We start from the raw sequence: 15,812 nt of genomic DNA, 5'->3' as shown, positions 1-15,812 counted from the left end.
TTATATTATTGGATATCTATTGGATATTGAGATTGGTTATTCCGCTGATGATTCTGATTGTGGTTAGGTGGCTAGTGGGTATGGGACCACTAGTTGTTGTTTATTTACTATATTATATTTATTATTATTATTTTTTTTTTAAAAGGTCGGTCCTTTCAGAAACAATCTCATCCATTAGATTAAAGTTGACCTCCAAAAGTAGGTTTGTTATCGGATCAAAATATTGCAATTTTATATATAAAAAAGGTGCAAAACAAAAAGGTGTGAAACCTAACGGGTGCCAACATGGAAAACTGGGGGTGCGTCGCTGAAACACAATTGTTGGATCAAAACTTTGCAACTTTTGAGATCATTAACAAAGGGTGACATCATTAATAATATAATACTCAAAGAACAAAAACTTTTTTCAAAGTTCATAAAAATTGGTATATATATAAAAACAAAGAGATGTGAAAATAAAGAGCTGTGAAACAAAAAAGTGTAAAAATTAAATGATGTGATTTTTAAAAGAAGGGGTAAGACGAAAAAACACGATTATTAAAAAAAACTTGCAACTGTTGGGATCATTAATAATTCTAGACTGTTAGATGAGATAGTAGAAACAATCTCACTCGTTAGATTAAAGTTGACCCCCAAAAGTGGGTTTGCTATTATATATAGATAATAATAAATATTAAAAATATTTAATAGTCAAACAAAGACTGAGATACTAAAACGATTAAGACGCAACGTTTAATCGTGACTGTTTGTATTCTTACAAATCCGGAATCCACTTTTCGTTTTCGTTAACAGAGAAAAAACAGGAAAAACCCTAATTGAGAAAATCATGAGATTCAATAAAATTGCTGATCTTCTTCCCGGAAGAACTAATTGGCGTATACACGCCAAGGTCTTACATTCTTGGAGTATCAGCGAGTTCTTTACAAAAAGAGTATTGCTTCTTGTGGATGTAGAGGTTAGTGTCGTTAATTGAACATCATTCTTACTTAAATTTCAATTTTTAACAGTTCTTATATATATATGACTTCTTACACAATTGTTATTAAACTGTGAAGGGTAACACAATCGAAGCTACATTTTTTTATCAAATACACTCGCTAAACTCCAAAAATATATTGACGATGGTGACTGATATGATATTAGAACTTTCAAAGTAATCAATCCAACCCTGAATGAGAGGAATACTCATCATCCTTATCAAATTAAATTCACGGACGATACCACTATGACGCTGGTCCAACAATTGAGTCCAAAGAATTACTTTTGATTCGAGGATTTGGATGAAATATCTCGTGGAAGAATAAATCATCCTATCTCTTTTGGTAAGTGTTTCGTTAATTAATTTAATATTGATATGGTACAATCCGTGAGTATAGTTAATTGTAACTTTGTGTTCGGGAATCTAGAATCTTTATAGGATTTGTTGTAACTTTGTGTATTGGCCCCTCCCTCAGAAAAGTATGAATTAAAATTTTACAAAATGTAGATTTGCAACCCTTTGAAAAACTAAATTCTATCTTTTCCCCAAATTAGATGTCTGTGGGTGTATAGTAGATGTGAAAGATAAAGGAAGACCTGAGAGTGCCATTAAAAGTAATGAAGTTGTTTTCACGTTGTTGAATTGCAGGTAAAAGACATTTACTCTACCTTTTGGCCAGTTACGTTTTAAAATTGTCTCTGTTAAGATTTTTTATTAATTTGATAAACATGTAGGAATGAAACTGTGAAGTGTCGTGTCAAAGATAACTACGCTTCTGAATTCATGTCTAAATGGCAATCAAACAGGTGCCATCTCATATACAAATCCGAACCTGAGTTTTGTGTAATGCGGTTTGTGAAGGTCGGAGAATATGAAGGTAACCAATATATTTTGATATAATCATCATAAGGTAACCAATATATTCACTCTGCAAATGTTTATAGGTGCACCATGTATCGAAAACACATTGGCCTCTTCGAAGATCTTTATAAACCACAGTTCGAAGGACTGGTAAGATTTGATTATGTAAAAATAACTTTATACACTTTATATATTATTATGTATGATGTTAAAATAATTTTGTTTCATACACTTAATATATTTACAGGTCTGAGTTTGCTGGACGCTATTACATAAACCATGTAATGGAGCATCAAAGTGAGAGCTCAGAGACTCAGTCATAAAGAATGGACTCAGAAATGAAGATACGGTGGCTTAATGAACTTTTTGTATATGCAAACTTTAGTATAATTTTGAATGTTTGTAGTACCAAATATAATGGTCTAAACGAAAGTATATTTATGGGTTGCTTAAAATATTATTTTAATAGTCTAAACAAAATTACATATTATATTGGACGGTCAATTTGGGCTTAAACTTTATAAATGGACTTTAAAATTTCAATTTATATTTTGCATATGTAGAGTAATACTATAAACATTTTATTAACTATTTATTTTATTATTTTAAAAATGAAAAATAAATTTAATACGAAACTTACAAAAAAATAATTTATGTCTGAGCATACGAATTACTATAAAAACTTAAAAAATTAAACAGGTTTTTAAAATATAATAAAATTTTTGATTCAACATTTTAAAAAATTAAATTATTATTTTTTTCTTTTTTCTATTCAGTTCTTGCCCGCACAAGCGTGCGGGTAACTCTCCTAGTAATATATAAGATAATATCAATTCCATTACTAAAGTAAGTACAGGGATTTATCATGGAAAAAAGTATGTACCTTTCCAACAATATAGTTAGAGTAACTGTGAATGGGGCTCCACATCTGTTATGTGGTGTTGAGTCTTGACCAAGACAATCAAAAATTAAGATATTTGGTGGAACTACTAACAGAAGTTGTACAAAACCACAAGAAAAAGCGGATCATGATTTGGATTTACGGTTTAAAAGTTACCGCCAATTTCCCAGAACCTATCTGAAATGAGAGAACAGTGGTATAATATTATTAGAGCTAATGTGTATTTGAGCAAAAGCAACACAAAATTAAACCATAGATAGTTTGGCTTACACTGAAGGTAATATATGAAATTGACTAAATTATAAAATGAATTTCAATTGTTCTTCGAAAGACCACTAAAATAAAAGAATTGTCTCCAATTTCAATCTAGTTGTGGAGGCTTATACTTTGCCATTCGGTCAATGAAAACAGGATCACATGCTGCGTCCCATAGATCAACTGCAATCCTCTTACGCGCAGACCCAAAAAATGACACTCTATGTATGTTATCATCGTTGAATGTATCAATGGGCAGACCCAAAAAATGACACTCTATGTATTTCAGTGCATACACCCCACAATCACAGTGTGATTTGTCGAGTCCAGGCGGCACATACACATGAACGAGTTCATATGGGTATAGTAGGAGTACGAACATCCGTTTTTTTCAATATTTTGGATATAGTCAATTATATCTGTATAGGAAAAAACACATCATTTTAAATATATATTTATAAAATTTAAAAACACATTGTTTTATCGGTATTTATAAAAGTTCAAGTCTCCATATGATCCAAGTCCCTCAGCGAATACTTAGTTGGCATGTGCCTGAAGCTTGGGGAGAAAGTTTCAACTCATTGATCACTTCTGGAACATAATTTCTCCATGTATTAACCAATATTGTTGCCTTCTTTAAGTGACAAGCGTTTTTCAAGATATAAACCACAATATCTCTATCTTGCTGTCTAGCAAAGTATAGTGACCACCTGAAAATCTGTAGACTCGACAACAAGCATTCAGGAACTGAAGTCTGTTGATTCCATCAAACCATAACATTACTCATATCAACTGAATGACCCTAAGACCAACTAGAAGTATTAAACTAAAACGATATAGGGCTTGTTCGTTTGTCTGTCGCTTGCAACAGAAACCAGCGACAGCGACAGAAAGTTGTTCGTTTGGCTGTCGCTAGTTCAGCGACAAGTCGCAGCGACTGTCGCCAGTGATCAGCGACCTTAATTTTCAGTCGCTAAAATTTTCAGCGATCAGTCGCTGAAACTAGTCGCTGGATCCAGCGACAGGCAAACGAACAACATAGCGACCAAAAAAAAAAATTGATAAATAAAATATGATCAAAATTAAAGTTAGTTAAATAAAAATATAACTACATATAGTTATTAAAATTCAACTAAATCTAACAGACAAACGAACAACATATGCTGTCGCTCGAATCTGTCGCTGGTCGCTGTCGCTAGATCCAGCGACAGGCAAACGAACAGGGCCATATGGTTATTAAAAAACAAAAAAGTATTTATCAATTATGAAACGTACATTCATAGCACAGATGTTTAATACTCGTAAGTTAGGAGAACCATTGAGAAACTGGCCAAGGAGGTTACATAAATCCTTTTTGCACAAACATAGGCTTAGATGTTTAAGCTCCGTAAAAACACAACCATCACCATCCAAATCCTGCCCACAATATATATCAACAGTATTAACAAAGAACTCTATAAATGAGATTGAAGTTTCGCATTTGATAAAAATGAAAAGTAATCACATTACAACGGAAAACTGTGACGGAGAAATTTCCTCGCAAATGTGCTATGGATTTGCGAGTCATTTGCTACGAAGTCGAGGAACGTTGCAAATCATCCCTCGCAAATTTGCGAGAAATGTGCGATGAATTTGCGAGGAAGAAACTCTCCCTCGCAAATCCCTCGCAAATTTGCGACACATTAGCGAGAAATGTGCGATGAATTTGCGAGGAGGAAACTCTCTCTGTCGCAAATCCCTCGCAAATTTGCGACATATTAGCGAGTAATATTATCCGTAGCAAATTTGAGAGGAAGAGGCGAACGATTTGTGAGGGCATTATGGGTTTAGGGTTTAGGACCAATTGGTGGCAACTTGGTGGCAAATTCTCCTGTGGGAAGGTTGTTAAAGGGTGAGGACCAGGGTTCGAGGAACGCCTGGCGCACCAATAACCTACTGGTGGATTGGGATATCCACAGTGACGGGTTAGGGTCAATGCCCTACAGGGCCAACTTGGGTTCCGCTGGGACGGCTAGCGGGGGCTAGCAGGGTCCACGGACGGTCCGTTGGGGCAGCTATCAGGGGGCTAGTGGAGTCCGCGGGACGGGTTGTCATATAAAAAATAACTGAAACGACCCGACCTGTTATTTTTTTTAATAATTAATAAATATAATATAATAAATAAACTACAATTAGTGGTCCCATATCCACTACCCGCCTAACTACAATCACAATCAACAGAAGATTAACAATACCAATATCCAATAAATATAAATAAACAATATTCGTAAAATAACCAATGTCCAAATAACCAATCATCAGAAAACATGGAACCAACAACCTAGCAATGTTTCTAATGACTCAACTCTAGGAATCTAGCAATGCCAGACAACATCCAACCGAGTCCCTAGAACAGCCTCCTCTTCATTGCCTTGATTCCACGATCACGCTTTGCCTTTACCTGCACCACAAACACAAATTGAGATGCATGAGTATTTTATAAACACTCAGTGAGGCAATCCTCCCATCTACTGGGCTATACACACAAGCAACAGTGATTCCAATGTTCTAATCAATCAACAAACAAAGCATACAAACCAGGAAAACGAACACTGACTCGCTGGAAGGGAGGTGTCGACCGACACCAGCCAAGTGTTGACCGACACTGGCTCAACGGTGTCGACCGACACTACCCCACAGTGTCGATCGATGCTTGCTTCACTGGTGTCGATCGACACTCCCTCTGCATTCACGATCTAGACAAAAACAAGAGTCGAATCTCGCTTCATAACTCCACCAAATCGCCCAATACTCAAAACCCAAGTCATATTTGTCCATAGGAACCTGTAGCAATCAATCCCAACAAGAAAAACACACAAACCTAGCAACAACAAGAAGGAAAATGGAATCAAAGGCTTAGATAAGCCATGGTCATGCACTCACCTCTTTGCAGGAAGTTTCTGACCAACAATGGACGAATCTACACTCCCAGCAAGCTTCCCACACGTTCCTAGCATTCAATACTCACTCCCACAGCAAGATCTCTCCCACAAAGCTTTGAAATTTCATAAACTCTCTCTAGAACCTCAAGAACAAACTCTCACTTTGTTTTTCTCTCAAAGTGGTGAGACAAACACAACTAACACGACCCTAGGTCGTTTTCTCCCTTTTAAGACTCGGTTCAATGGTTTCCTTAAACCAAACCGGTCCAAATCGACGATTATAGCAATCTCGTCGAAACAGAAAACAATGGTGTCGATCGACTCCCATCCAAAAAACCAATTTATTGGCTCCTCATCAGACCTAACTCTGCATGCCATAATGTTGGCTCCTCATCGGGCCTAAACCCGCATGCCCTAATATATAGGAAAAATCCAATACTCGTCTCTCGGGTTGCCACCCTACAGTGCGCCCTCGGATAGTCATCTGAAGTCGATATACCAACCATACTCCCAAGCCACAAAGTCTCTAAATATGGCAGTACTAGGAGAACCTAAGTCCCCCAAGAGTCGCGAGCAAACAATTCTGAACACGTCTGAGTCCTATCCCTATCCTGGTTTCCTTCCTGTGGCTCGCGTAAAACATCTCAATGCCCTACCAACCACATATCCCCTCACTGGAATACCTCATGACCACACAAAGATCATATACATGCCACAAGGCCAAACAAATATCCTAAACAGGACCGCCACAAAGGCCAAACAATATGTCCTAAACAGGACCATCACAAAGACCAAACAATCTGTCCTAAACATGACTGTCACAAAGACAAAACAATCTGTCCTAAACAGGACCGCCTAAACAGGCACTCTGGCTAAACAGCCCGCCACAAAGGACCATCTGTCCCGAAGGACCATCTGTCCCAAAGGACCATCTGTCTCGAAGGACCATCTGTCCCGTAGGACCATCTGTCCCGAAGGACCATCTATCCCGAAGGACCATCTGTCCCGAAGGACCATCTGTCCCGAAGGACCATCTGTCCCGAAGGACCATCTGTCCCGAAGGACCATCTGTCCCGAAGGACCATCTGTCCCGAAGGACCATCTGTCCCGAAGGACCATCTGTCCCGAAGGACCATCTAAACAGGCACTCTGGCTAAACAGCCCGCCACAAAGGCCACACATCTAGCTAAACAGCCCGCCAGAAAGGCCACACATCTCGCTAAACAGCCTGCCACAAAGGCCACACAATGTCTAAAAAGACTGCCACACACGGGCACAATGACTCAAAAGTCCGCCACTAAGGCCACACAAACCCTTCCAAGGCTCTCCACAACTAAAATGGACAAATTCTAACTCAAAAAAAACTTTCCATTTTTAGAACTTTCCATTTTTGGAAATTTTCCCCTTTTAGAAACTTCTATTTCAAGACACTTTCCTTCAAACCACCATAGTCCCAAAGGACTCTCATCAAAGGAATCTTCTTCTTCTGAAGTTTCTTGATCCTCCTCCCGAGAACCCTCACTGGTCTCGCCTCCGAAGTCATGTTAGGCTGAAGATCTTCAGGAATCTTAGCCAACAACTAATCATCCTCACGAAGACACTTCCGCAACATAGAAATATGAAACACCTTGTGGAACGCATGCATAACCTCAAGCAATTCCAGCCTATATGTTACCGGTCCCGCCCGCTCAATCACTCTAAACAGACCCATAAAGCTCAGACTCAACTTAGTCTCTGTCAATGACCTGTTCGGACCCCGCAACATGGCCATCTTGAGGTACACTCAGTCTCCTACCTGAAACTCAAGATCTCTCCTCCTCCTAACAGCATAACTCCTCTGCCTATCATGAGTCTCTTTCATGTTCAGCTTGAGAACTCGAATCTTCTCTGAGGTCCCCTGAACAAAATCTGCCCCGAACATGCTCCTCACCCCCACCTGAGTCCAGAATAACGGTGTACGGCATGGTCTCCCATACAAAGCCTCATAAGGAGCCATCTTAATACTCGCCTGATAGTTGTTGTTGTAAGCAAACTCTACCAAGTTCAGGTGATCTGCCCAAAGGCCACCCATATCCAACACACACATCCTCAGCAAATCCTCCAGCATCTAGATCGTCCTCTCTAACTGTCCATCTGTCTGGGGATGATAAGCTGTACTCATATGCACCTTAGTGCCCATCTCTGCCTGAAATGCCTTCCAGAAAACCGAAGTGAACTTAGAATTCCTATCAGAAACGATACTCGCTGGCACCCATGCAATATGACTATCTCTCTCACATTCTTCTTAGCCAAGACCGCTGCTCCATCAGTCTTCTTAATGGCCAGAAAATGTGCTGCCTTAGTCAACCGGTCCATAATGACCCAAATAGCATCAAAAGTCCGAAACACTGGCAATCCTACCACGAAATCCATCGTGATCATATCCCACTTCCACTCAGGAATGGGTAGACTCTTCAGTAACCCGCTTGGAACCTGATGCTCAGCTTTCACTAGCTGGCACACATCGCACCTCGCGACCCAACTAGCTACATCCTTCTTCATGCCGACCCAATGATAGTACCTCTTGAGATCACGGTACATCTTAATCGCTCCTCGATGAATAGAAAACTTGCTCGCATTAGCCTCTCTCAGGATCTCCTGCCAATTCCTCATCCTTGGGCACACAAACCCGACCTTGCACCAAGATAGTTCCATTATCTGAGACCTGATACTCTGAATCAACATCCTTAGAGGCATTCACCAGCCCCAAATCCTTCTCCTATCAACTTAGTCATCGGACGTGCCTTGCTTGCAAAACCCTGCACAACTCTCCTGTAATAACATGCCAACCCAAGAAAGCTTCTGATCTCTGTGGCATTCTGCGGCCTAGCCCAATCTTTGATAGCCTGAACCTTCTCCGGATCTACAGAAACTTCCTCAATAGAAACAATGTGACCCAGAAATCTCATCTTCTGCTGCCAGAAACTACACTTGCTCAACTTACCAAACAACTTCTGCTCCCGCAGCTCTCTAGAACTGCCCTCAAATGCACTGCATGCTCCTCTGGACTCTTAGAATAGACGAGGATATCGTCGATGAAGATGATGACAAACACGTCCAGAAACTCCTGAAATACACTGTTCATCAACCTCATAAACGTTACTGGCGCGTTAGTCAACCCAAAAAGGCATCTCCACGATCTCGTAAACCCACACGTCGTCTTTCTACTTGACAACCACACCGACGCACCCACAGTGAAGTGATGAGATGAATGAATCCCCTGCTCAGTAGATCCTCTAGCTGCGTCTCCAACTCTACTAAACAAATAATCAAGTATGCCAACATCAACTCACCGCCACGTGAATATCAACCCTCTTGTTCGTCCAAGAATCTCCTGTAACTTGCCTTTTAGGGAAACTTCCACAAGATAGCTTATTCCAGAGATGGATTTTCCACTGGGCAATCCTTCACAGGAAATCATCAATACGAGCGTAATAAAACAAACAAGTACCATACGTTTGCATATTCCGATTCTCCGCGTCAGATGCTTTGCAAGCCGCCAACTCAACCCACTTGACTTGTTTTCCCCCAGCAAGCTTACCAAAACCTTGAACCTTGCAATCCCTGTCCATCTCCAATGAACTTCATCCACCATCGTCGCAACGATTAGTTTATCCTGCCATGAAGGCTTCTCGTAAAATCTTATGTACTTGGCAACCATCCCCTTGCCGGCTCATACCTGCTATAGCTCTCCTTCCCGGGACTTCAGCACCATCGGCCACCCAATCATGGCACATCAGCCACACATTCATGACCGTACCGGTCATAAAAACCCTGGCCCACCGGCCAACACAACTAAAATCCAAGATTAAACCACCATCAATTCTCGAGGTCTACATCCCGTTGTTATGTTTATACTCACGTCCTAGGCATTGCTTGCTCCCAACTCCTCCACCCTTAGGTCGCAACCTTCGAGCCATACCGATATCACTCTTAGGCCACCGTCTTTGAGTTATACCGTCTCACTCTTGGACCACAATCCTCAAGATCTTGATATCAGGGGAACTACTCATCCCCTCAGGGGAACATCATCCGCTCTGCCACTCTCGGAGCCCTCAGCCCCTCGAGCTATCGGTATTCAAGGGAATAACCATCCCCTCAGGAGCAACAATCCTTAACGACTATAAACCTCTCCCAACCAAAAGTACCTCTTGTGGTCCGAGTATAACATTGCAACGTTACGCCTGCCCCCTCTACTTCCAATATTCAACTGGATTAACTACCAAGCTGCAAAAATTATCTGCTCCAACTGCATATATCCACCTATCTTCCTATCTAGGCTTGATACCTCTTGAGAATAATCTCATACCGGTCATCTACAACTCCTTATCCTCTTAACATAAGATGGAAACTCCTCAACATCCGCAGCCCTCGGCTGCACCCCGCCACATGCGGTCACATGCGGTACAACTGGAGACTGCACTAGTACCCCTCTCGGTAACCGCTCCAACAGCACGCCAATAGATCCACCAAGCGATCATCTCGACCCTGGTCTCCACCTGCTGCAACCCCATACCTGGGTTCCCAGCACCCCCGACATTCACACCGGCTAACCCTCTCTGGTCCCTCCTGAGACGCTTGCGACCCTATGACATACCTCCTTGTAGAACTCTGGACCACACACTCGCTGGCCTCGGGACGCACCTGACCATGACCACGACCACGTCCCCGTCTCCGACAGAGAACTCAAACACCTTTAACCACTGCACTTCCAAGAACAGAGGCTAACAAGCAATCTTAACATAACACAAAAACACAAAAACACAAACTCACCGTGGAATCACACTATAGGCTCGAAGAGGATGTTCTAGGACTCCATGCCACACACAATTGACTAACTCACATAATCAATCAAGACATGCAATCCCAAACATCACAACAGAAACCTAGTGAACCCAAACCTAGAACCGCAAGGGCTCTGATACCAAACTAAAACGACCCGACCCGTTTTTTTTAATTAATAAATAATAAATATAATATAATAAATAAACTACAACTAGTGGTCCCATATCTACTAGCCGCCTAAGCACAATCACAATCAACAGCGGATTAACAATACCGATATCCAATAAATAAAAATAACCAATATTCATAACATAACCAATGTCCAAATAACCAATCATCAGAAAACATGGAACCAACAACCTAGCAATGTTTCTAATGACTCCAATCTAGCAACCTAGCAATGCCAGACAACATCCAATCGAGTCCCTAGAACATCCTCCTCTTCATTGCCTTGATTCCACGATCACACTTTGCCTTTACCTGCACCACAAACACAAATTGAGATGCATGAGTATTTTATAAACACTATGTGAGGCAATCCTCCCATCTACTGGGCTATACACACAAGCAACAGTGATTCCAATGTTCCAAACAATCAACAAACAAAGCATACAAACCAAGAAAACGAACACCGACTCGCTGGAAGGGAGGTGTCGACCGACACCAGCCAAGTGTCACTGACACTAGCTCAACGGTGTTGACCGACACTACCCCACAGTGTCGATCGATGCTTGCTTCACTGGTATCGACCGACACCAAGTGGGGTCGATCGACACTCCCTCTGCATTCGCGATCCAGACAAAAACGAGAGTAGAATCTCGCTTCCCAACTCCACCAACTCGCCCAATACTCAAAGCCCAAGTCATTTTCGTCCGTAGGAACCTGTAGCAATCAATCCCAGCAAGAAAAACACACAAACACAGCAACAAACAAGCAAGAACAAGGAATCAAAGGCTTAGATAAGCCATGGTCATGCACTCACCTCTTTGCAGGGAGTTTCTGACCAACAATGGACGAATCTACACTCCCAGCAAGCTTCCCACACGTTCCTAGCCTTCAATCCTCACTCCCACAGCAAGATCTCTCCCATAAAGCTTTGAAATCTCACAAACTCTCTCTAGAACCTCAAGAACAAACTCTCACTTTGTTTTTCTCTCAAAGCGGCGAGACAAACACAAAAAACACGACCCTAGGTCGTTTTCTCTCTCTTTTAAGACTCGGTTCAATGGTTTCCTTAAACCAAACCGGTCCAAATCGACAATTATAGCAATCTGGTCGAACCAGAAAACAATGGTGTCGATCGACACCCATCCAAAAACCAATTTCTGGTTCGCGGATGTTACACCGTCCTCCTGGAACTCTTTGGTAAGTAATTCATTAAACTGATTGCAATTTTAAATTTGAAATTTTAACTGTCGCTTCAATTTTAGACTTATTACATCCAATCTCTTTATTCTGTTTCCCTAGGTTTTCTGAAGATGGGAGCGTTGCAGCCACTGTCCGTAGCATCTTTGAAAGAGATTTCAAAGAGCATCATGCCAATTGGACACAGACACCAAAGCGGGTCGTAGATTGATGGTATGAAACTTTTGCGGTAAGTTAATTCTTCTATGAAGTGTTTTGATTTAACTTTTGTATCATTACTTATATATATGGATCAATGGTACCATTACTTATATATTGTTTTCTTTTTTACAAGCAAACATATAACTGGGATAGAGTTAGGCTTGAGTTTGAAAAGAAGTTGAAGGAGCGGATGTGTGATCAAGTGAGCCGGTGGAAGGAAAAGTGGAGGGGTAATGGTGATAATGCAAAGCCTCGATGGAGTGATCCTCCAGTCTGGGCTTGACTAGTTAAGTATTGGCGTGATCCCAAATCAGAAGTGAAGAGTCTCAACGGTCATAATGCTTGATATCATGACCCTGATGGCACTGGCTTTGATAAACGGTTTTTGAACAGGGTATCAATTGCCTATGCAGTTGTAGTACAAAGGGTTATAAATCCAAATGGTTGTTTATGCTAGTAGGAAGGATACAATCAGAACAATGCAAGTCAAGCCAAGCAATAGTGGAGTTTTATCTAACAATCCTAAAATAATAAAAGAAAAGAGTATAAACAAAGAAACCACACGACCTAAGCACTCGATGCAAGCATTCGAGTACAGGATCGGGTGGGGTGATCGAGTAAGAAAAGATGGTATGAACAACTCGAGGGGTTACTCGAAGCAGGTGATCGTGTACCTGTTCGGGTAAGGGATCGAGTGATGAATGAAAATGCAAGCAATTAAGATACGAAAGCTTCTAAGGATGGGGTGATAGAAACAATCAACCTTGATCACTCCCCTACCCAACTCTCGTTGGAGAAACATGACCAAGCAGGCATCACTACAACAAATATGTACATTGTTAGTACGAGAGAAACGCTATAATATGTAATTCATAGCTCTTTTACAAACGCTATGTTAGGCCACTGTTATTGTAGGTACCTCACATATGATAGCGCATAATTCGTATGCTATGGTATAGTATTATACCATAGCAGTTTAGAAATGTTATGTTATCCCGTTTTTTAAATTTTTAAAGATAATGTTATAAGTCATTTTACACGCTATGTTAGGAGTTTTTACTGTAATTATATCATAGCACTAATCGAATGCTATAATATATTTTATTGGATCACAAAATTCATGCTGTTTTATTTATTATTAGAATTTTTTTTTTCAAAATTTATTTAAATATATTTAAATTTTTACATTTCATAAAATAATCAACATACATAACATAAATTACATTAACCAAAATAAGTCTTACATAACAAAGTGTCACCAAGTCTTAAACAAAATAAAACTAACAATAAAACTAACATGACATGTACATGTAACCCAGCCTTTCTTACTTGTTGTAGCAAAGACTCTCTTTTAGCTGCTCACTTAGCGTTTCTTGAAATAGTCCATTGAACAGCTACTAGTTCACTTTGAATGTATGAAAAAGACATGTTAGTTATCCTCTCCATATATATCTGCTCATATGAAACAAAAGAATCGTGAGAAGCCACAATATGCCATTAACCCTATAAGCACATAGCAATCACATAGAGATAAATAAACCATAAATTGTAAGTGTTACCTATACATGAGCGGAAACCTACAAACCTTATTATTCAACGTTACAACATGTTCAAATAGACAACTAACAGATATAGGCAATGTGGGAACCTATACCAAGACATAAACACAAAAACATAATGAAACGGATAAAACAAGCAGAGCAATAAGATATATTCCAAACCTTCACAAGACTACCAAAACTTCCAATAAGATATTCCAACTCACATTATGAACTTGATGTACTCAAATGAAGCATGAGCAACTCCTACTAAGTAGGTCAAGCAATGACTCAGATAAGAAGAAGGAAAAAAATGTTACCATTTACAATTTGTTCCGAGAGAGAGAGAGAGTAAGAGTTGATGTCATGGACAGAGCAAGGTCCTCTGATCCACACTTGCACTGCCTTGCACCATAGCTCTAATTCATCAAAGATACAGAGAGTTAAAAGACAAGAGAGTCATATAAATATAATGAAATATTCTAATGTGTGATTTTTGAAAAAAACCAAGTTCATATTTGAGAGTGAGCAACAAAATACACATAAAAGATCATTGTTACAACAAGAACCTGAACATGAAGAAGAAATGCAGCCAATTCCATTGTCAAAAATGTGAACATCAATGCAAACAGACCAGACCACCTTTCCGGCTAGAACACATAGTGACTCTGTATCTACTGCACGGCTTTCACTGCAACCACCAAAACTTATCGAAATCCTACAGTAGCAATGTCCTATGTGTTTCAAGAAGACGTTGAAGCTGAATTATGGTAAATGAGACGAACAAAAAAACACGATTAGTCAACCAAAACTTATCCATCAATGGCAGAATGCGCCAAAACAAATTGTATTAAGTTCCATAGTTAGAAACGTTACTTTGAGGTTTCCTCTCCTGTAACCTCATTGCCATTCTCAAATACCTTCTATAGTAATACATTGAGAACAAAATTAAACACTCAATTTACCAAACAAAACCAGTAACTAAATAACACAGTCCAACTCAAAACCACAAGTTTACCTTGAATAACTCGTTCGACTTCCTTAGATTACTACTTACTCCAGAATTAGCTTCACCATCTTGTGTTTGTAATTGCTCAGCATCAGCAGCAGCATTGGCGTTTTCATTAGCTTGAATAGAATGCTCAATCTACAAGATCTCTTTCTCCAGATTCGCAAATCTCTCGATTATCGCAGGCGTGTTTACAAATCTACAAAATTAAAGAAACATAATCAGCAACAAGTTCAAAATTGTCTTATCAAGATCTTCTTCCACTCACATACACACCAATAATGCAAACAAAATTGACATAATGAGAATCTGAAATTAGAAATTGTCAACAAAAAAATCGAAGAATCGGGATTCAGGGAATTAAAATTACCGATCAAAAGTGGATTTGGTGAACCAAGGAGAGTGAAAAGAAGGAGGATGAAGAGAGATGGAGTAACCTCCTTTAGAGATCTGATCTCTAGCGAATTGGAGATGAGAGACGAAAGGTTTGAAATTCTAGAAGCTAGCTTATGCTTCTTACTCTCACAGAAGAGCCCAGATCGACTCTTAAAAACCACAATCAAACACAAAATTCAAAAGACAATTCAACCACGAAAAGAAGATCAAACGAAGTAAATTGAATCAGAAGTGAGAGAGATAGACCTCGTGCGAGTAGGAGTGAGTTGAAACAAAGTGGAATCGAGTATAGCTCGAGAATCCATGGTGGTGGCTGGCTACGAAGAGAGAAAGGGAGAAACGAGGAAGATGAGGCATAAACCCTAAACTGGAATCGGGCTCCTCACTGAGAGAGCCAATGAGGTGAGAGAGAGACGGGGAAGATGAGGCATAAACCCTAAATCAACCAAAATTTCGATTTAGGGTTTGGGTGAGCTGGGTCGTAGGAATTGGAGATGGATGAGGTGGCTAAGATGGAAGAGGGTGGGAGAGATGGTTCAGCAACAACGGCGGAGTAGATCTG

At 40.1% G+C, this 15,812-nt stretch overlaps 1 long non-coding RNA gene across 6 annotated transcripts in view; it reads right to left on the bottom strand.

Moving 5' to 3' along the window:
* Nucleotides 13,541-15,812, bottom strand: part of LOC104732983 — a 4,497-nt gene continuing 2,225 nt past the window's right edge. For 2 of the 6 annotated variants that reach the window (XR_002034563.1, XR_002034564.1), the window contains 2 exons: nt 14,415-14,487; nt 13,541-14,264 (listed from right to left, as the gene is read on the bottom strand). This is a non-coding gene — a long non-coding RNA (uncharacterized LOC104732983). Of the gene's footprint in view, nt 14,265-14,414; nt 14,606-14,721; nt 14,769-14,863; nt 15,054-15,224; nt 15,315-15,812 lie in introns of those variants that run through there. The other 4 variants (XR_759022.2, XR_759020.2, XR_002034562.1 and 1 more) reach the window with 4 other exon arrangements.

This window comes from Camelina sativa, chromosome 12 (assembly GCF_000633955.1).
Source record: "Camelina sativa cultivar DH55 chromosome 12, Cs, whole genome shotgun sequence".
In the NCBI taxonomy this organism is placed as follows: Eukaryota; Viridiplantae; Streptophyta; class Magnoliopsida; order Brassicales; family Brassicaceae; genus Camelina; species Camelina sativa.
The sequence above is the reverse complement of the archived record's forward strand: the minus strand, read 5'-3'. Positions and strand labels throughout refer to the sequence as shown.